Below are 16,494 nucleotides of genomic sequence, written 5' to 3'. Positions count from 1 at the left end.
AGAGCGATATGGATGAAACCACAGGGGTCCTACTACGAAAAGAAATAACACCTCAGAACAACACTTCTGGTTGTCGGACCGTATGGCTGGCGACAGTCATTTTGGTGCCCCACCGCTGAATTGGGCGTTTCCAGACACTCTTTCGCTGGTCTTCCGGGCTCTATCCGAAGCGGGGATCATGAGAGAAGACACTTCTACTCCAGTCAATGAGATTCTAGGTTGACGACGTGTCTGGATATGACACTCACGGCTGTGGAATACCAACCCGAATAGCGCCTGCCATACGGGCGGACAGCCACAGTTGATAGTGCCATTTCCTTTTATAGCAGGACCTCTTTGGTAGTCATCCACGGCACCCTCACAGTACAGCAGTACATCAACGATATTCTACGCCTTGTGCTGTTGCCCTTCGTAGTCAAGCCACCCTGTGCTTACATTTCAGCAAGATAGTGCCCACCCGCACACGGCGAGAGCTCCTCACTTATTGAGAACGTTTGGCGCTCTATGGGCAGGGCCCTCCAACCAGCTCGGGATCTTGACGGTATAACGCGCCAACTGAACAGAATGTGGCACGATATCCCTCGGGAGGACATGCTACAACTCTGTCAGCCCGAATGACTGCTTACAGAAGGGCGAGAGGTGGACCAACGCGTTAGTGACTCGCGTAATTTGTCAAGCTCTTTCACTCGAATAAATTGTGAAGTTTTTCTGAAATTGTAATTAATTTGTTTGTCTGTACATTTACATTACATGTGCTAGTTTCCATCCCATTCGGATAATTCCTTCTTGATGCCTCTTTTTTTTTGTATCTTCTTTTTTGGCTTACAAGGGGAGGCCGCCAATTGTGAAATTCAGATTCGATTCATACTGCGCATAATAAAAGCTCATGGCCAGAGGTGTAATGTGCGAAGGCACCAAGATGCACTTCTCAGCCGTTGTCGAGAAAATCGACAGTTAAAAGAAACCGTTGCGGTGAAATACTCTCTACGATTACTAATTTTCCAGAGCGTCCTGGCGCAGCGGTAAGCGCTCGGGTTCGTAATCTGAAGGTCGCCGGATCGAATCCCGCGCCATGCAACTTTTTTTTATTATTAGTTTTTTGTAATTATATATATATATATATATATATATATATATATATATATATATATATATATATATATATATATATATAAATTGCTTATGCATGTTGGTGAAGGCGGATCGCTCTCCAATTGTACCGCCTCCATTTTTCCGTTTGTTTAACAGGGTGTACCAAACCCCCCCCCCCCCCCTCCCCGCCCGTCCGCACTGATTTTCGACGATGTTATAAGTTGCGCTAGGGACCGCATCTACCTTCTTTCGAAGTTAGCAGGCAACTACGCTGTTAAGCGGCGGCTCGTTTCGGCCCATTCAACATCTGTCCTTCAAGTGTAACGAGCGAGTAACGGAGTTTATATTTCATACCTGCCACACCAAATTTGTGTTCGTGGGGTTTCTATTCTAATTCGAACGTTTGACTTACGCTATACGTATTCGTTTCGGAATATCGTTTCTACGTCTTCCGTTAACTATACGTGGTTAACATTATGAAGACAATTAATAACATTTGTGAAATACAACTTTGATTGCGGAAAACATAATGATGTTCGAAGTCGCCAGTTATTCCACGTCAAACGACTTTGAACAACTTATTATATGCATAATTGTTGCAACTGATTGCCGAGAATTATATATATATATATATATATATATATATATATATATATATATATATATATATATATTACAAAAAACAAATACTAAAAAAGGAAAGTTTGCATGGCGCGAGATTCGAACCGGCGACCTTCGGATTACGAACCCGAGCGCTTACCGCTGCGCCAGGACGCCCTGGAAAATTATTAATCGTAGAGAGTATTTCATCGCAACGGTTTCTTTTAACTGTCGATTTTCTCGACAATGGCTGAGAAGTGCATCTTGGTGCTTTGCCACATTACACCTCTGGCCATGAGCTTTTATTATGCGCAGTATGAATCGAATCTGAATTTCACAATTGGCGGCCTCCCCTTGTTAGAACGTATATTAAGTTACTTTCCATAACAACTTTTGTGTAACTATTCTTGTACTAAGTAAGCCGTGCGTGGCTCGTGTTCCCGCCATCATGTATTTTACACCCTGTTTTTAACGTACCTCCACCTCAGTACGTTAATTTAAAGTACTACTGTCACTGAGTTGCTGCTTAGGCTGACCGTGACCGGTGCTAGCAGCGCGTATCGATATATCCTCTCTCGTAGTATCTTTGCTCGACTGCTATTACTTCCCGGTCGTTGTCTGCCGTAAGGAAGTTTGGGGTCGGGAGTCCGGGTCTGCCAATCAGTTGGAACACGTCTGGAGTGCAGTCCGGACCTGCCAGTCAGGGAGTTGCAATGCGGCACTAGTGCAGTCGGGTTGGAGCAGCAGTGAGGTCTGCATCGACATGGCTCACCCGACCATTGCCGCCACGCATCACTTGAGCCGGGCCACGGTCTTGGTGGATCGTCGGTCGGTCGTCCAACCGGACGACGCGTTTTGGCTCGCCGATGGTTCATGAGTCGGCTGTGTGTGTGTGTGTGTGTGTGTGTGTGTGTGTGTGTGTGTGTGCATCGACTCCCGATTTGCTCTCGTGCGTGCTTGGTTACTGTTAGGTATCGTTCAGGTCTCCGTGCAAATGCTTGTCAGGTTGTGTGTGTGGTTGGCGCTGTTTCCACTGACGACTTTTACATGTTGTCGGCTTTCTGAGGGGAGTCGGATGGGTCCGCTGGCGGTTCCTGCGCAGTGTCGGAGCGTGTGTGGAGCTGTCCGAGCGCTACGAGCTTCGTGGTTCACCGACCCAGGACGTCAAAGATGAGTAGTGGTTTCAAGTATCCAAGCAACGTCCATACATGTTGTGTGGTTCGTTTCGGTGGTTCGCTGTCGGGGAGGTTTTCCTGTGAGCAACACCGAATGTTTCTATTGTTGAAATTTAGCCCCCATGCGGTGCAATTAACTATATTCGTTGGCTACAATTCAAGTGCACCAACGGAATTTTCTGCCTTGTGGCCGTTAGTGTGTTGGTTACCTGCCCTGGACAATGAAGTAAATTCAGGCGATGTTCCTTTTGGGTGAAGTTAACTATATTACCGTATTTCAAATTCAAGTGTACCAGCGGAATTTTTTGCCTTGTGGCCGTTAGTGTTCCGGTTACCTGCCCTGGCCACTAACGTAATTTCAGGCAGCGTCGTGTCCTCGCCTGTTGTCGCTGTCCAACATGGTGTATAGTTTTGACAGCTAATACATATTTCATAGTGGATAATCACGTTCGTAGCCTTTTGTGTTTGAGTTCTCATGTACCGATTGGTGGCAAGCAAGTCGTTTTGTCGGTCGGTCCCCTGGTTGGGTTCCGACGGATCACCTAAGTGAACGAGGGCAGACCCACCTCCCTGGAGGCTTCTGAGTGCCATTTTCTTTATTGTCCTTCTCACCGGTGTTTGTCTGTTTATAATCTATCGTAGCCAATGCCTTGTTCTAAAAAAAGAAAAAAAAACTCATTGCACCCTTCTGCCTTTGAAAGGTTATGGTAATTTATTTTTTAAAATCTTGAAAAACTTACTGTGGACCTCCAGGCGTTTCTATTGCATCTGTTTTATGTTTGTCTATTCACTCTTGCCCTGAAGCTCTCAGCCTCACTGTGTATATATATATATATATATATGTTAATTATTTCATTTGCAATTTTAACTGTATGTTTTTACCACTTGAGATTCTTCTTGTTGCTGTAAGATTTCTTATTTGGAGGCCTTCAGCCGTGAAATAATTGCCTTTTGAAACTCGTAGTTCTAAAGGTTCGGCTATGTGTCTCTTTGGTTGTAAATGTGTAAATAGATAATAATAAATTACAATTTTAAGGTGAAACTGACCGCAACCTCATTTGGCCCTTTCCACAATCCTAGTCACCTATTCTGCCCAGTGGGTTTAGCGGGCGTCTCATTAAGAATTAAGAAATACAAACGAAACACTTTGTGTGCTTTCGGTCCATGCCATCGGCACGCACCAGGCGAAGTGTTTCGGGGTGACGAGTCGAGTTTGGAGGGTGGAGAGAGAAAGTCTGAGTTGAGCGGCTGGACGGTACGGTTCCTGGTAGGACGCCACACGATAAACATCTTAGTTGTGCGCCTTACATAGAATTATCCTAACGATTCGCGACTCGGTGAGCAATACATAGAGGACCAGTGTAAATAGGTCCGATACGAGATTGCAGTGTATGCAAAGTATTTTGTAAACATAGATTCTGATTGTTACGTACTTGAACTGTGTTACGAGTGTCGTTATATGAAGTTTGTTACATGATTCTTAAGTAGGTAATGGCTTTGCCTGCTACATGATTCGACAGTTATGAGGCAATGGCATCCCTTATGAAAGTCAGCTCTACATTTAGTAGCTTGCAGAATCTTAGTCACTAACTGGAAAGTTTCCTACAGTGTCACATCAAGAAACACGAATATACTACCTGAGTGCTACTTCTGTGCATGGACAAGGACGTCTTTAGAAGACACCAGGTGGGTGGACGATTTCCGAAACTCTGTGTTCTGCCCTGGTGCAGCAGAGTATAACTATGCCTCTCACACGTTCTGCACCCACATTAAAAATGTGGACAGGGATGCTATTTGCACTGAACACACAACTGACGTCACATACAATTGCAAAAGTTATTTTTCGATCTGCGTTTCCTCTCGTATTTTATCAGCATAAGATGATACATGGACTGCACTTCAATTTATTGCAGACCGACGTAGCTTTGCAATCACGTGATTTTGTTCACTCCTTTCAATTTCTTGTTGAGTTCCTCCACCCGTTGCCGTGTTAAGGAGAGGCGGCAACGTTAAAGTACACAAAGTGTATACTGATATTTTGTAATCGTCCCAAGAGACGCCGCACCTACGTGCCTCGAGTCTGCGAACTGCGCGCGACGTAACGCAGGGCAACCGTAGGTCGAAGGAACGGCGCGCTCCCAGCCTTTGCTCAAAGCCGCCGCTGTCAGCACCATCGCTTTCCTGCCTCAGCGTGATTAACCGCCTTCCCAATGATTAACTTCTCTCCTTGATTAACTTTAAAAGCAATATACCAGTTTGCCTGATCGCCGATCATAATTAGCCTTCGCTAATAAGGCTACGCAGAGAGACGGGAAGGGTAGTGTACTAGAATCATTCCTGTTTTGAGTAATCTGTAATGCAACGTTTCGACAGGACGTGCCGCCTTCCCATTCCGCCGCGAGGGCTTCCGCGTAGTCGGAGCACAGCTCAGCAGCGATCGAACAGGCAAATATATCAGCACATCAGGGTCACGTGATGATAGTGCTGCGGCGCAGTGCGCTGCTGACATTCTCAGAATTCTATAATCTCACCAGGCGATGGCTTGCAAACCACTCCGGTAATAGATGTACAGCCTTCTCAAGTTATCCACTTCTGCTTATCTGCGCCCGAGCAATTACCTGCATGCAACTCTCATAATAATTTTAATTTTTAAGATTAAAACGTACTTCGGACAATTAGTTCGCTGTGGGCCCTGAAAGACTTTCTCGGAGGAGACAACGATCGAGGTGGAATAAATCACCCTCCCCCCCTCTCTCGCTGGATAGTTAAATATGTAAGTACAATGGCCATAAATCAGCAACTTCATTTTTAAGAAGGGAATTTCGGGTGTCTCCTTTGTAGCGAAGGATGTTTTCATCTTCTCAACACATAGTTTCGTCTCTGGGTACAGGTAGGAGAAATCGTATCTGTATTGAACAGCATCCATTATTGAGACTCGACAGTTAGCTCTTTCTTTACAATAGCATTCCATCACAGTATATCAAGACTATTTCTGTACACCTGAGTAGATCATAATTCTTATCTTCGCCCACTAAATTTTTTCCTAGTTTATATAAGTGAACCCTTGACTGATGAAATAACAATTTTCCCATCTTACTCACCTCGATTTTTGGTAGAAAACTTCATAATTGTAAATAAAAAGCACAACGCTGTGAATTTTCTACAATATTAATTTATTTCGTCAGCCGGTTTTCGGCTTACATACTTGTTATAGGTATCACACTCAAATCCAACGGCTCTAAAATTTAATGGTATGTGATGAAAAAAAAAAAAAAACTGCTTCACATCCGCTAAGCATGTATTGAGTGAGGGTCACAGCTACAAGGCTCAATTCCATGTCCTCCACTTAGCAAATGAAGTCTAAAAACTCTCTTGGAAAACCGGGAAATCAATAAACATCTTGCACACAGTTCCATTTAGCATAAAATGACCAAACACGTTAATTACGTCTCCTCTTCTAAACTTTCTTCATATGTTTGTAAGTCTTCTCGCACTGTTTGTTCCATATTACTCCTCCATTTCTTCTTGTTGTTATAGACAAAGTATGTACTCCATTGAATGGAAAGGGTAAACAAGTAATAATACGAGAAATTTTTTAAAAAGTAAAGTGTTAGTAGCTACGCCTTCAGACCATTACCAGTCTTAGCATACTTAGTGTTGAATATCCCACAATTTAAATAGAATTGCATGTCACGTAGTGTGTTTTCCTGTCATTGATTATGAGGCACGCCTATGAAAGACTTAGCGAATAACGCATGTAACATTTAACAATACACCTAGTGAAGCATTGTATGGTGTGTGGTGGATTGGATTGGATTGTTTTGGGGGAAGAGACCAAACAGCGAGGTCATCGGTCTCATCGGAGTAGGGAAGGACGGGGAAGTAAATCGGCAATGCCCTTTCAAAGGAACCATCCCGGCATTTGCCTGGAGTGATTTAGGGAAATCACGGAAAACCCAAATCAGGATGGCCGGACACGGGATTGAACCGTCGTCCTCCCGAATGCGAGTCCAGTGTGCTAACCACTGCGCCACCACGCTCCGTGTGTGTGGTGGAGAGTGCTAAGTATTCTGATCTACTGTGTTCTACCCGAAATACCTCTTTTTTAAGTTATTCGTTAACATAGCCGCATTCCGTGAAATGACTATTATGCAAGTTCCCTGGGCATCACTGCTATATTTTCGTAGAGGCTGTAACTCACTGTTACAAAACAGGGTGAGAGTGTCTGACATCTTTCAACAAGTCGACTTCATAAGCACCCCAAGCACAGTGCGGGGGTCCATAACAGAAATACTCCGCTTTCCCAGACCTCTCCAATCAATCTAAGCCCACCACTGTCTGGCGTTACTATCGCCTTCACTTGTTCATCTACGTCAGTTTCTACAGATACTCTGCAAGCCGCCATACGACATACCACTGCTAGGCATTTCCTTTCCTGTGCCCCTCGCAAATGGAGGGAGGGGAAAACGACTCCCTACATGCCTCCGTTCGAGTCCTAATTTCCTTTATCTTGTTTTCGCGGTCCTTACGTGAGATGTACCTTGACGATAGCAGAATTGTTCTGCTGTCAGCCGAAAAATGGCGGTTCTCTAAATGTTCTCAATAGCTTTTCGCGAAAGAACATCGTCTTGCCTCCAGAGTGTCAATCCAACCCACTCGTAAAAAAAGTAGAGCACGCAGCTGAATTGCTTCCACTTCTTCATTTAAGCCGAGCTGGTGGGTATGGGAAACACTCGGGCAATACTCGAATATGGGTCGATCTAGCTCGATATATTCGGTCCCCCTTATAGACAAGCCACACTTGGAGCGTACTGCCATTCTCCATACCAAGTAGAAATTGTGACTGTCATCCTCCATCGCTCTACGGTAACTCGACGACGAGGCCTTCTCATAGATTACAGCGTCATCAGCAAAAATATGGGTCGATCTAGCTCGATATATTCGGTCCCCCTTATAGACAAGCCACACTTGGAGCGTACTGCCATTCTCCATACCAAGTAGAAATTGTGACTGTCATCCTCCATCGCTCTACGGTAACTCGACGACGAGGCCTTCTCATAGATTACAGCGTCATCAGCAAAAATTTGTAGACTGATTCTCAATCCATTCTCAGATCGTTTATATACAGAGAACAGCAGCAGTGCTATCGCTCTTCCCTGCGGCACTCCTGGCAGTAGCCTTGTCCCCGATGAACACTCGCCGTCCAGGACAATGTACTGGCTTCTATTAATTAAAAGGTCTTTGAGTCACATAATTTTGGAAATTTGTGGTAAGTTCCTATGGGACCAAACTGCTGACGTCATCGGTCCCTAGGCTTTCACACCTACTCGTAAACTAACTTACGCTAAGGACAACACGCACACCCATGCCCGAGGGAGGACCCTGACCTCCGACGGGAGAAGCCGCGAGAACCGTGCAAGGCGCCCAGGACCACACGTCTGTCCCGAGCGGCGTCACTCACACATCTGGGAATCTATTACCTATGCTTGGGCCTTTCTGAACGCTCTACTGCATGAATTTTTAAAGAAACCAATTTCAGTGAAATTTTGTAGTGGGGTCTGACACACGAAATAAATATAACAGGATCAACGCAGAAATTTTGATTTATTCAGTATACTAATTTTTAATAGTTCAAGTGCAGAGACATGGAAATATAATCTGCCCTATGATTGAGCAGCATTTTACGTACCTTAAACTTTTAACTAGATGTGATCAACTGGCAGAAATAATTCATTCTTTCTTTCAGCTCCTTCCTTCGTACGCTCAACCTTCAGCAAAGATAATCTATTTTGAGCTGTTTCTGACAACATAGTGACGCTAAACATAGTCGAGATCGATCCAGCCAGACTATGTGTGCTGCCAGACAACAACATCATGCACACACCAGTTGTTTCCTTAACATTATAATTAAATTTACAGTTTTTTACTAAATGACAACACCATGCAATAGAGGGTTAACAGTGTGCAGAGGAATTTCTTAGTTTTTTTCATCTTCTTCTTTAATGCCCTTATCCAGCGTCTTCACGCGGTCAGTACGCTAATCTGAATACGGCAGTGTAAGTGGTACAAGGTGGCCAGATTTCCCTCCCGTTCCCACCCCCTTCTACCTGCTTCCACCACCCCTTGCGCCAGCGCCGGAATTTGTGTACCCCATCTGTCTGCGTTTGGTGTTCAAAGTATGAAAGTGCGAGAACGTTTTCGAAATGTTTGCTGATGCTGGAAGTGAGCCGAGAAGTGGGTATCTGCTCGGTGTTCACCTAAAGTGACGTGGGAAACCGCCTAAAAACCACATCGAGACTGGCCAGCACACCGACCCGGGCTGTTTCGATCCGCAGCCGCCGCGCCTAACCAAATTCCGGAAGAAGCGTCTTAGCACGCTCGGCTATCCGGCAGGGTCATCCACTTTACAGTGTTGCCACTAGGTATTTAAATAATGCGAGTAATTTCAGACATCTAATATTCACATGCCACGCGATTCGCCTTTGAGGATATGAAAGCAGGAGATAAGTCACCAAAATTACAGTACTCCAGCTACGGTACTATCCTGTAGACAATACCGTCATTAAACGATTTAGGAGTGTTTTCTGGCGCTATGTGATTTTTAACTCAAGTTTGCTGAGAATATTAGTGGATGCCTGGGATACATTCGATGTTTCTTGTTTTTTTATAAATAGTACCAATTTTTTTTCTAATTTTAATTTTAATTTTAGAATTAACTGAAATGCTCACCACCTTCATGTCTAGCATAGTTCGTAATATTTGTGACAGGAGAACTCTGTCTTTGCAACACACTTGACAATTCCCATGTCTCCGATGGACAATTGCCGTCCATGGCATTTTACTCGGTTCTATTACTTAAAAGTCTTCCAGTCACTCACATATTTGGGAACAGATTCCTTATGCTTTTTACCACAGGAAAGAAATAGCTGTGTTGTAGAGGTGAAAGTAAACCTGTATTCCCAGCACGGTTCAGCAGTTACCTTTCTCTCCAATAGCAAGCGGGATATTGTGATTTGTATACAGTCTGTCAACATTCCTCAACAACATCTCAAGCAAGCAGAGCACACAGAAATTGGATTTTTCTAATTCTTTTTTCTAAATTTATGGTGCGTGATGTTCAGAACTCAAGTATCTGGTACGATAAGTAAATGTCGTGTGACTAGGGCCTCCCGTCGGGTAGACCGTTCGCCGGGTGCAAGTATTGCGATTTGACGACACTTGGACGACTTGCGCGTCGATGGGGATGAAATAATGGTGATTAGGACAACACAACACCCAGTCCCTGAGCGGAGAAAATCTCCAACTCAGCCGGAAATCTAACTCGGGCCCGTAGGATTGACATTCTGTCGCGCTGACCACGCAGCTACCGGGGACGGACATCTGGTACGATTAATGGCCCTATTAACATGTCAAACAAAAGTGTGTGTTCCACAATACAGGGTGATCCACAAAGGGATTTACACTGTTTAATAACTCGAACAAAATAACAAAAACTATGAATTTTTAATTCACAGATGGTCACTGCGTTACTGATGATGTTTCACTGTTGAGAAATTCAAAATGTCCTCGATCGCCAGCAGTAAAGCGTCTGCAACGCTTTGGAACAGATCGGCATACACGTGTTGTGGTCTCCACTCGAATGGATTCACAGGCAGTCACAGTCACCCCTCTCATGTCATGCAGGGTACGTGGCCTTGTAGCGTAGACGGCGTCATTCGGGGTTCCTCACAGAAAGGAGTCTAACGGCGCTGCATCGGTAGATCTGGGTGGTATCTCAACACTTCCTCGTCGGCCTATCTACCTCTGAACAAATGTTTCATCCAGGAATTGCCGCACGTCGCGATGGTAATGTGACGGTGCACCGTCTTGTCGGGAAAAAAACAATCTTCATCTCGGTACAGTTGGTGAACAGCTGGTACCATTCGTTCTTGCAGCATGGTAAGGTACTTTACACCTGTCGCTGTTCCTTCAAAAAAAGAATGGCCCTAAAAATCCTCTGACTGACATGCCACACTAAACTGATAACCCAGAAAGATTAACAGTTCGTTCTTCCGTAACATAGGGATTCAAGTGCAGCTCGCCGAACGGACTTCTTTGGGGATCTTATGAAAGCTTGTACTACTGCGTCCACCCCTCTTTCATATGCCGCTGATATCTTCCTTCCGCATCATTCTGTCTTCGTATCACGCACGGTACCTTCCCATTCAAATCAGTCACGTAATTTCTTTGTTATTACACGTGATGGTCGCAGTATCAAACTATGCCCGCCATCATCTCTTCATTTTCAAATTTTCAATTACACTTGAAAATACATTTTCTTTGCTACGAGGTCAATTTTCCAGCCACCTTGTTATTGACGTGTAGTTACTAGCAACAAGAATAAACAAAAGAAAAAGAAATGAATGGCTACAGACACTAGTCACGAGACCACTATATAATGACGACTGGACCAGGTTACTCGTAACGCCTCCTCAGTCATTAAAATTCAAAAAACGTAAACCTCTTTGTGAGACACCCTGTACATAAAGACGGAAAAGAATCGGTATCAATCGACACTACTTATCGCCACGGCGCTGGTTACAGTCTCGTTTCCCTCATTAATTTTATTGTTCAGTTCGAATACCTAAGCCTTTTAAGTATAAAATACATCATATACATGCTAATTAACACATAAATAACTGTCAGTTTTAATGAAAATGTGGCAACGGCCTTGCCGCAGTGGCTATACCGGTTCCCGTCAGATCATCGAAGTTAAGCGCTGTCGGGCTTGGCCGGCACTTGGATGGGTGACCATCCGGTCCGCCATGCGCTGTTGCCATTTTTCGGGGAGCACTCAGCCTCGTGATGCCAACTGAGGAGGTACTCGGCCGAATAGTAGCGGCTCCGGTCAAAGAAAACCATCATAACGATCGGGAAAGCAGTGTGCTGACCACACGCCCGTCCTATCCGCATCCTCAGCTGAGGAAGACACGGCGGTCGGATAATGCTGGTGGGCCACTTGTGGCCTGCAGACGGAGTGCTTTTAATGAAAATGTACATCTTATTTCTGATTACAAATAACATACAAAATTCCAGGTTTCATTGCGAAGTCGTAAGTCCTGGGTTAAAGGAATTATTACAGGCCCTCTGCAGTTCCTAATCTCTTAGACCCTAAACGATGAAAGAGCAGTCGTCTTACACCCTCTGCAGGTCATGCTGACGTTTACCGTTTACTAAAGTCATCTGAAACTTATTGCAAGATGACAAACGTGATATATGCTTGGTGCGAAAGTGGCAATTGTTTTTGAATAAGGAAAAGGGTAAGGTCATCTGTATGAAAACTAAAAGAAAAATGTTAAATTCAGTTACACGATAAATTACGCAAATCTAGAGGCTACCATTTGAACTAAACACTCAGAAATTCAGTTGCGAACAACTTAAATTGGGACATCTCATGGATAATGCTTTGGGGAAAGTTAACGAAAGACTGCGATGTATTGGCAGAACAGATGCGATAGGTCTACTAAAAGGACTGCCTACGCTGCGCTTGTCCTCCCCTGCTAGGGGACTGCTGTCAGTTATGGTTCCATTACCAGATACTATTGACAGAGGCCATCGGAAAACTGCAAAGAAGGCCAGCTCATTTTCTATCGGGCGAAATAGGGAAAGAGTGTCACGGACATGATAAGCGAGTTGCGGTGGCTGTAATTACAACAAAGGCGTTCTTTGTTGCTGCGAGGTATTTTCACGAAACTTCAATATCTAAGTTTCTCCTTTCAATGCGAAAATGATCATCGTAATAAAATAAGAGAAATCAGTGCTCGTACACGTTCATTTTTCCCACGCACTGTTAGAGAGTGAAGCGGCAGAAGAATAGTCAAAAGGTGGTCCGTAGAACCCTCCGCCAGGCACTTAATTGTGAATTGCAGAGTAGCCATATGGATGTATACGTGTCGATCTTTTATAAAAGGTTGATTATAAAGAGTCTTTAAATTCTAAACGAACGTGACAAATTTATTTTTTTCATATTTATATATTTTACTCTTGAAGGAGATGTTCGTAGGTCTGTCTGTTTAAAATTTTTCCTCGTCCAGGAATGGAACCTGTGCCGCCCACATGGCAGATGCATATTCTACCAAATATCCACGTGGTCCATCAAAATGAATGGCGGTGTTCCAGGATATTAAAAAGTACAGAAAACTTCGAAGTAGATTTTGTCGAGAATTTTGTAGACTTGTATCTGACTGCTTTAGGATACAGATATTTGAGATTTGAGCTTCATGTGCAATAAATACAAAACTCTCCTTGTTAGAACGTGCGCCAATAGTCTTGTAACGGCAATATGGATGAAGGATCTACTACGACGACGTCATTCGAACATTCAGCCGCTATACGAGACACAAAACATTTACGATCTGCGTCGTAGTGGTCGCCTGTCTCCAAATGCCTCGATGAATTTGGCCTTTAGGCGCCCATTACGAACAACAGTACTAATCCCCCATCCAGAAGCAAAGTGCGTGAAGGAGGCAGACAAGGGAACGCCTGCAATGCAACCTGGATCAATGGCGTTGGCTTCTCTTCACCGAAGACTGCGTGATTTATCTGACGATCGTCGTAGAAGAGTGTGGGGGCGGCCAGATACGAATGGACATCTCAGGCATGTGGGCGCACAGCTTCAGCAGACAGAGAAAGAGTTAGGCTCTGGGTCTGTACGATGGATCTATTTCAGGTTCTCCCGTCGGTGTCTAGAGTAATGCAGTAACGGAACAGGATCATCCAACTAACTGTCCAGACATACAGTCAACGTTTCGGCGATGAGTTTGTCTTTCAGCAAGATGATTCACCAACGTACGTCACGCCTCTCGTGAATAACATCCTCTATATGTCAACAATCAACCAAATTTAATGCCACGTGCTACAATAACCCGATTGAACACTACTGAGCGTGCTTGAGACTAGATGAAACTGACAGCGCGTGTTTGCAATAGTCCTCTCCCATACTATTGACCCTAGGAAGCCCGCCTAGATAGGGTGGACTGGCTTTGTGCAGCAACGTCCCGAGGACCTTGTGAACAGCATACAGAGGAGAATCCAGGCACGTTGCAATGCACGGGGTGGAGGAAGACACTACCGAATGTTAGCCAATAGGAGATTTTAATATTAAAGATGTGCATTTCCGAATAGACTGCACGCAATTTGGTTATTGCTACGATGGCGTGGTGAAACGTAACGCTCCCGAATTTTTATTTGACAATTCTTAAAAGCTTTTTAAATAAGACAAACGTTATTAACAGTCTCCAGCTTTATGTTACATGTCTGTGTATTTGCAGCCCTCTGTCGCTACAGGGCTCCGAACTGTAGCGTGTAACATACTGGTATGCAACGTAACTATGTCGGTGCGTGAGAAACAGCGTGCTGCAATCGAGTTTCGAATTGGAAGAATCCGTTCACACACGAAGCCCTGTAGTTTCCAGCATGACAATGCCAAAACACGCAAGAGACTACGACACCTGCAACAGTCCGACGTCTTGGATTCACTGTCACCGATTATCTCCCATACAATCCCGACTTAGCCCCATCCGATATTGACCTGTTCCCAAAACATAAAGAGCACCTTCGAGGACTTCACTTTGATAGTGATGAAGCCGTCCAGGCAGAGGTAAGGTCGTGGCTCCGCCAGAAGTCAAACATTCTACAGTGAGTGTTTCAAGAAACGGTCACTGTTGAGAGAAATGTGTCGAGGGTGAGGCCAAGGTATTTGAGGGTTGGAGTGAGTGAGTGACCGGCTATGTTGGGAAGTAAATATGCAGCTACCCATAATATTATAAAAATGGATGTATGTATGAAGCTACGAGTGTGCGTATGTTTGTGTGTGTCCCACATCTCCTACACAACAGGACTAATTTGAATCGAGGCTGGTCCACATATCCCCTACTGTCAGGCGACAATTGCTGTGCGGCAAGAACCACCTACCTATCACATTCAAGAGATATGATGTCATAAACATGACATGAGTGAAAAACTGCCGCATCATGCATTATGTTTAAATTTATTACTTCTGTACTATTAACTCTATTCGCAATTAATTTCTCAGAGAGTATCCAAATATGCCGTTAAACGCACTCACGAAATTGTATCATGGTACTACACACAATTCACAAGATATGGCGTCATAAACACTGAGATGTTTTAAAAACTGCCGCACTATGTATGACGTTCAAGTTAATTACATCTTTGCTACTAACTGGATTCGCAACACATTCTGCAGGCAGTATGCACACATGCCCTTTAATGAACCTACACAAATATAGCATTGTATTACACATAGTGCAAGACACATAAAACAGTGAAAACAATGCCCCATCATGCACAAAGCTTTAATAAGTTTATTCTTTATTACTACGAAACTGCTACGGTCGAGTCAACGTAAGGAAATCCACGACGACTTGCAGCAAAAAAAAAAAAAAAAAAAAAAAAAAAAGGAAGGCTCTGAGCACTATGGGACTTAACATCTATGGTCATCAGTCCCCTAGAACTTAAAACTACTTAAACCTAACTAACCTAAGGGCAGCACACAACACCCAGTCATCACGAGCCAGAGAAAATTCCTGACCCCGCCGGGAATCGAACCCGGGAACGCGGGCGTCGGAAGCGAGAACGCTACCGCACGACCACGAGCGACTTGCAGCACTTTTGACATATTTCGACTGTGAAGCGCAAACGGCTGTAGGCGAAAACAGTAGCCGCCTGTAGAGCAATGACGAGGCGTTGCCACAGAGAAGTGCACAAAATCGCTTTGAAGACGAGCGTAGTAACTGCGTGCACACACTGTGTAGAGACACTGTCCAGGATAGTGTCCCATGCACTTGTACATTACTCATATTTCTTTGTACGACTGTTTCATAATTTCAAATATGTTTTCCAGAATATGTGGAAACACACTGAAGCGCCAAAAGAACTAGTATAGGCTTGCGCATTCAGACGCAGAGATGCGTAAATGGGCATAATGCGGCGCTGCGGTCGGCAACGCCTAGGTAAGACAACAAGTGTGCGGCGCAGTTGTTAGATCGGTTACTGTTTGCTTGAATGGCAGGTTGCCAAGATTTAAGTGAATTTGAACGTGGAGTTATAGTCTGCGCACGAGCGATGACACACAGCTTCTCCGAGGTAGCGATGAATTGGGGATATTCCCGTACGACCATTTCACAAGTGCACCGTGAACGTCAGGAATCCGGTAAAACATCAAATCCCTGACATCGCTGCGACCGAAAAGAGATCCTGCGAGAACTGGACCAACGACGAATGAAGAGAATCGTTCAACGTGGCAGAAGTGCAAGCCTTCCGCAAATTACTGCAGATTTCAACGCTGGGCCATCAACAAGTGTCAGCGTGCGAACCATTCGACGAAAGAATTATCGATATGGGCTGTCGGAGCCGGAGGCCCTCTCGTGTGGCCTTGACGACTGCACGCATGACACGAAGCTTTACGTCCCCCCTGGGCCCGTCAACACCGACATTGGACTGCTGATTACTGGACACATGTTCCCCGGTCGGACGAATCTCGTTTCAAATTGTATCGAGCGGGTGGACGTGTATGGGTGTGGAGACAAACTCATGGATCCATGGATCCTACATGTTAGGAGGAACT

General features: G+C 44.6%; 1 protein-coding gene across 1 annotated transcript in view; it reads right to left on the bottom strand.

Moving 5' to 3' along the window:
• LOC124595986 (calpain-9-like) overlaps window positions 1–16,494 on the bottom strand; it is a 1,013,088-nt gene that overhangs the window by 250,594 nt on the left and 746,000 nt on the right. The gene's annotated exons all lie outside the window — the stretch shown is intronic.

The sequence above is a fragment of the Schistocerca americana genome, chromosome 2, assembly GCF_021461395.2.
Source record: "Schistocerca americana isolate TAMUIC-IGC-003095 chromosome 2, iqSchAmer2.1, whole genome shotgun sequence".
Lineage (NCBI taxonomy): Eukaryota > Metazoa > Arthropoda > Insecta > Orthoptera > Acrididae > Schistocerca > Schistocerca americana.
Note: the sequence above shows the minus strand (reverse complement) of the source record. Positions and strands in the feature narration are given on the sequence as shown.